This window comes from Rattus norvegicus, chromosome 14 (genome assembly GCF_036323735.1).
Source record: "Rattus norvegicus strain BN/NHsdMcwi chromosome 14, GRCr8, whole genome shotgun sequence".
Classification (NCBI taxonomy): Eukaryota; Metazoa; Chordata; class Mammalia; order Rodentia; family Muridae; genus Rattus; species Rattus norvegicus.
The window spans coordinates 55,405,101-55,412,114 of NC_086032.1; positions in this window are offsets into that span (position 1 = coordinate 55,405,101).

Here is a 7,014-nt window from a genome sequence, read left to right on the forward strand (position 1 = left end):
TTTGTTTATATAATGGATCACATTGATGGTTTTCCGTATATTAAACTATCCCTGCATGCCTGGGATGAAGCCTACTTGGTCATGGTGGATGATTGTTTTGATGTGCTCTTGGATTTGGTTTGCCAGAATTTTATTGAGTATTTTTGCGTCGATATTCATAAGGGAAATTGGTCTGAAGTTCTCTTTCTTTGTTGGGTCTTTGTATGGTTTAGGTAAAAGAGTAATTGTGGCTTCATAGAAGGAATTCGGTAGTGCTCCATCTGTTTCAGTTTTGTGGAATAGTTTGGATAATATTGGTATGAGGTCTTCTATGAAGGTCTGGTACAATACTGCACTAAACCCGTCTGGACATGGGCTCATTTTGGTTGGGAGACCTTTAATGACTGCTTCTATTTCCTTAGGAGTTATGGGTTTGTTTATCTGGTTTATCTGTTCCTGATTTAACTTTCGGTACCTGGTATCTGTCTAGGAAAATTTCCATTTCCTGCAGATTTTCAAGTTTTGTTGAATATAGGCTTTTATAGTAAGATCTGATGATTTTTTTGAATTTCATCTGAATCTGTAATTATGTCTCCCTCTTCATTTCTGATATGTTAATTTGGACACATTCTCTGTGTCCTCTCTTTAGTCTGGCTAAGGGTTTATCTATCTTGTTGATTTTCTCAAAAAACCAACTTTTGGTTCTGTTGATTTTTCTATTGTCCTATTTGTTTCTACTTGGTTGATTTCAGCTCTGAGTGTGATTATTTCCTGCCTTCTACTCCTCCTGGGTGTATTTGCTTCTTTTTGTTCTAGAGCTTTTAGGTGTGCTCTCCAGCTGGTGACATATGCTCTTTCCTTTTTCTTTCTGCAGGCACTCAGAGCTATGAGTTTTCCTCTTAGCACACTTTTCATTGTGTCCCATAAGTTTGGGTATGTTGTACTTTCATTTTCATTAAATTCTAAAAAGTCTTTAATTTCTTTCTTTATTTCTTCCTTGACCAGGTTATCGTTGAGTAGAGCATTGTTCAACTTCCACATATATGTGGACGTTCTTCACTTATTGTTATTAAGACCAGCTTTAGGCCGTGGTGGTCTGATAGCACGCATGGGATTATTTCTATCTTTCTGTACCTGTTGAGGCCCGTTTTTTGACCAATTATATGGTCAATTTTGGAGAAAGTACCATGAGGAGCTGAGAAGAAGGTATATCCTTTTGCTTTAGGATAGAATGTTCTATAAATATCTATTAAGTCCATTTGGCTCATGACTTCTTTTAGTCTGTCTATTTCTCTATTTTCTGTTTTTATGATTTGTTCATTGATGAGAGTGTGGTGTTGAAATCTCCTACTATTATTGTGTGAGGTGCAATGTGTGTTTTGAGCTTTAGTAAGGTTTCTTTTATGTATGTAGGTGCCCTTGTATTTGGGGCATAGATATTTAGGATTGAGAGTTCATCTTGGTGGATTTTTTTCTTTGATGAATGCGAAGTGTCCTTCCTTATCTTTTTTGATGACTTTTTGTTGAATATTAATTTTATTTGATATTAGAATGGCTACTCCAGCTTGCTTCTTCCGACCATTTGATTGGAAAGTTGTTTTCCAGCCTTTCACTCTGAGGTAGTGTCTGTCTTTGTCTCTGAGGTGTGTTTCCAGTAGGCAGCAGAATGCAGGGTCCTCGTTGCATATCCTGTTTGTTAATCTATGTCTTTTTATTGGGGAGTTGAGGCCATTGATATTGAGAGATATTAAGGAATAGTGATTATTGCTGCCTGTTATATTCATATTTGGATATGAGGTTATGTTTGTGTGCTTTTCTTCTCTTTGTTTTGTTGCCAATACGATTAGTTACTTGCTTCTTCTAGATTATAGCTTGCCTCCTTATGTTGGGCTTTACCATTTATTATCCTTTGTAGTGCTGGATTTGTAGAAAGATATTGTGTAAATTTGGTTTTGTCATGGAATATCTTGGTTTCTCCATCTATGGTAATTGAGAGTTTTTCACGATACAGTAACCTGAGCTGGCATTTGTGTTCTTTTAGGGTCTGTATGACATCTGTCCAGGATCTTCTGGCGTAAAGTCTGGTGTGATTCTAATAGGTCTGCCTTTATATGTTATTTGACCTCTTTCCCTTACTGCTTTTAATATTCTTTCTTTATTTTGTGCATTTGGTGTTTTGACTATTATGTGACGGGAGGAGTTTCTTTTCTGGTCCAATCTATTTGGAGTTCTGTAGGCTTCTTGTATACCTATGGGTATCTCTTTTTTTAGATTAGGGAAGTTTCCTTCTATGATTTTGTTGAAGATATTTACTGGTCCTTTCAGCTGGGAGTCTTCACTCTCTTCTATACCTATTATCCTTAGGTTTGATCTTTTCATTGAGTCCTGGATTTCCTGTATGTTTTGGACCAGTAGCTTTTTCTGCTTTACATTATCTTTGACAGTTGAGTCGATTTCTATGGAATCTTCAGCTTCCGAGATTCTCTCTTCTATCTCTTGTATTCTGTTGGTGAAGCTTGTATCTAAGGCTCCTTGTCTCTTCTTTTGTTTTTCTATATCCAGGGTTGTTTCTTTGTGTTCTTTCTTGATTGCTTCTATTTCCATTTTTAATTCCTTCAACTGTTTGATTGTGTTTTCCTGGAATTCTTTCAGGGATTTTTGTGATGCCTCTCTGTATGCTTCTACTTGTTTATTTATGTTTTCCTGTGTTTCTCTAAGGGAGTTTTTCACATCTTTCTTGAAGTCCTCCAGCATCATGATCAAATATGATTTTGAAATTATATCTTGCTTTTCTGTTGTGTTTGGATATTCTGTGTTTGCTTTGGTGGGAGAATTGGGCTCTGATGAAGCCATGTAGTCTTGGTTTTTGTTGCTTGGATTCCTGCGTTTGCCTCTTGCCATCAGATTATCTCTAGTGTTACTTTGTTCTTCTATTTCTGACTGTGGCTAGACTGTCCTATAAGCCTGTGTTTCGGGGGTGCTGCAGACCTGTTTTCCTGTTTTCTTTCAGCCATTTATGGGGACAGAGTGTTCTGCTTTTGGGCATGTAGTTTTTCCTATCTACAGGTCTTCAGCTGTTCCTGTGGGCCTGTGTCCTGAGTTCACTAGGCAGGTCACTTGTTGTAGGAAGGTTTGTCTTACCTGTGGTCCCGAGGCTCAAGTTTGCTCCTGTGGTGTTGCTTATGAGCTCTCAGTGGTGGCAGCAGGAGGATCTGCCGTGCCCTTTCTGGGAGCTTCTGTGCACCAGGGTTCCAGATGGCGTTTGGTGTTTTCCTCTTGAATCAGTAATGTGGGCAGAGTGCAGGCTCTTCTGGTTTCCCATGTGTGTCTGCATCTCTGAATGTTTATCTCTCCCTCCCACGGGGTTTGGGTGCAGAGAACTGTTTATCTGGTCGGTCCCTTCGGGTTCTCGTGGTGTCTCAGACACAGGGGACCTGCTGCTGCTGTGCCCTTATCCAAGGGAACCCAGAGGCCGTATACAGTTTCCTCTTGGGCCAAGGATGTGAGCAGGTATGGACAGTGTTGGTGGTCTCTTCTGCTCTGCAGTCTCAGGAATGCCCACCTGTCCAGGCGGTGAGGTCTCTCTCCCACAGGGTTTGGGAGCAAAGAGCTGCTGCAGGCCACATATGGTTTTTTGTTTGTTTGTTTTGTTTTGTTGTTTTTTTGTGATTGGGTTACTTCACTCAAGATGATATTTTATAGTTCTAGCCATCTGCCTAAGAATTTCATTCGTTTTAATAGATGAGTAGTACTCCATTATGTAGATATATCACATTTTCTGTATCTATTCATCTGTTGAAGGACATCTGGGCTATTTCCAGCTTGTGGCTATTATAAATAAGGCTTCTATGAACATAGTGGAGCATGTGTGCGTGTTACAAATTGGAGCATCTTTTGGGTATTATACCCAGAAGAGGTATAGCTGGGTCTTCATTACCATATCCAATTTTCTGAGGAACCTCCAGACTGATTACCAGAGTGGTTTTACCAGTTTGCAATCATTAACAATGGAGAAGTGTTCTTCTTTCTCCACATCCATGCCAGCATCATTTGTCACCTGAGTTTTTGATCTTAGCCATTTTGACTGGTGTAGGTGGAATCTCAGGGTTGTTTTGATTTGCATTTCCCTGATGAGTAAGGATGGTGAATATTTCTTTAGGTGCTTCTCAGACATTGAGTATCTCTCAGCTGAGAATTCTTTGTTTTGCTCTAGCCCTCTATTGGAAGTATGATTGCTAAAGATTTTTTTCCCAATCTGCTGGTTACATTTTCTCCTAATGACAGTGTCTCTTGCCTAACAGAGTTTTGCTATTTCATGAAATTCCATTTTTCTATTCTGAACATTTCTTCTAGGGTTTCTCAAATACTTGTGATATGCCTGTGTTGAGAATTTTTGTCTGTACCCATTTTTAATTGGATTATTCTATTTTTCCGTATTTTGTGCAGTTCTTATATGTTAGTGTTTATTTTCTCTTTTATATCTTATTTTATGTCATCTTATCTTATTATTAAATCATTTAAGCTTGTTTGTTTGTTTTTTTTTTCCTTTTGATGAGAAACAGAAAGAGGGTTGATCCAGATCAGAGGGGAAGGGGAATGCTGGGATGATTAGAGACCCAGGAAATGATAATCAGTACTTAATATGGGAAAAAATGTCTATATTCCATAAAAGGGGGAAAAGGTGTCTAATTGTTAGTGACAATTTGTCAAATCACCAAAATTATTGATAAAACCTTACTCTGAGTGTGTATTTAAGCTATTATCTGATAGTAATAACACTCCTTTCAATAATCTTTAAACAAATTGTGGTGCTCTCCATGATGTTACATGGCCCTCATCCATTTCAATTAAGTGTCAAATAAAATAGGGATACAAAAATCTAACATGGTCACTCCACAAAATGTAGCGATATCTGCCTATCTTAAGCTTACAACATATGAACATATGTTGATTCCTCACAAGATTTAGAAGCTTCTAGACCATCCTGCTTCTTTCTGTAGATTTCATGGCTATACAAGACATTTTTATAAAGTCATCTCTCTCTATGTCTTTCTTTTTCTTCTTGGAGAAATCTGTGCCATGGAACAACTATGTCACCTTCTTTACAGCATATATTTTTGCTTTGTAAAAAGCAACAAGATAATTGGTTAAATAGTGTAGCACAAGGTACCATATTCATAAGAGATTCAGTTTATCATCTTTGCCATATTTATTTGCTGTTTAACGATTGATAGATCTTCAAATACTTCACACAAGATATTTACCAGCTCAGTACTGAGATTTTTTTAATGACACCCAACATATTATAATCAGTCATATTATTGACTAAGGTGAACATCATAAGCGATGAGAGTTAAACTGACATTATATTACTAGCCCCATTTTTGCACTAGTGAAACATATCCTGAAAGAAGAAAAATAGATCTGTGTCTCTTCAGGTATTCATGGTTTCAAACTAGAAACTACTTAGCAATATCGAGAAAAGTTCTATTTTAATGAATGCATGTTGTAAGATATAATATTCATAGTAGTGCAATGTGATATATTCATAAAACTCTGTAATAATACTGATTTTTATCAACAAAATATACCTTTATGCAAATGAATTAAGAATAAATAGCAGGAGTAAAATGTTTTAAAAGTTTGTGATTAATATTTGTAATAAACATGAGATATAAAATAGCATTTGCTGCAACAAAGAGATATCTAATTGAAAACACTAAACATTTCCATTTTTTAAAACTCTTATATCATTCTTTAATATACAAAATAACAAAATTGCTATAAACATTGCAACAAAGTGGGCTTAGTCTAAGATGAAAGGGATTTCTAGTCTTCCTAGATATTTTAAATAATCCCTGAATGTTGTTTACTTGATTATAAAGTATCCTATGGGGTTCAGGTAATGATATGAATTTTAAGGATGAGATGCCGAGTTATTAAATTAGTCTCTAAATTAAATCTTATGTATAACGTTGTTTGACTTTGCCATTACATAAATTCATCAAGCTCAGAAATCATTCAAGTATACTTAAAAGAATATAATATTTATTTAAGAATAATAAAAATAAATTTATAGGAATCCACCCTTTCACACTTTTGCAACTTTGTCTATTAATTATTTATGATATGAAACTAAATTCTCTATGTGAGAGTGTGGCACCATCACTCAAAAACTATGAAGGAATCTTAGAAAGAACTGGAAGAGCTTGAAGGGGCTCGAGACCCCAAAAGTACAACAATGCCAAGCAACCAGAGCTTCCAGGGACTAAGCCACTACCTAAAGACTATACATGGACTGACCCTGGACTCTGACCCCATAGATAGCAATGAATATCCTAGTAAGAGCACCAGTGGAAGGGGAAGCCCTGGGTCCTGCTAAGACTGAACCCCCAGTGAACTAGTCTATGGGGGGAGGGCGGCAATGGGGGGAGGGTTGGGAGGGGAACACCCATAAGGAAGGGGAGGGGGGAGGGGGATGTTTGCCCGGAAACCGGGAAAGGGAATAACACTCGAAATGTACATAAGAAATACTCAAGTTAATAAAAAAAAAAAAATCAAAAAAAAAAAAACTATGAATAATTTCTAAAGAGAGCAATCTTTCTTTGGACATGTTTAATTGTTGAGTAACTCATTGGAAATCATAATTTTATGCACATATATACCATCCTTTGTGTCTATTCCTCTCTTACATGAAAGTTTATAAACAGTTTACCATTCTGTAAATTTTATGATTTGGGCACCATTTTTATATAGATTTTTTAGCTTTATATTATTATAGTTCTTCAATAACATACTTGTGACATATTTACTGAGAGTTCACTGTAGAAAAGAATATGTAGCAAGATGTTTTTTACATATAAGACAAAACTTTTGATTTTCATCCACATATAAACTACTTGTTTCTGAAGATCACACATTTCTGAACTCTTTCTATGTGCTAATAAAGGAGTTTACAAATACATGCAAAATACAAGGTGAAAATGACATTCATAGTTGCCTTTGACTTTCAGAATGAGAGTGAGATTTAGAAAT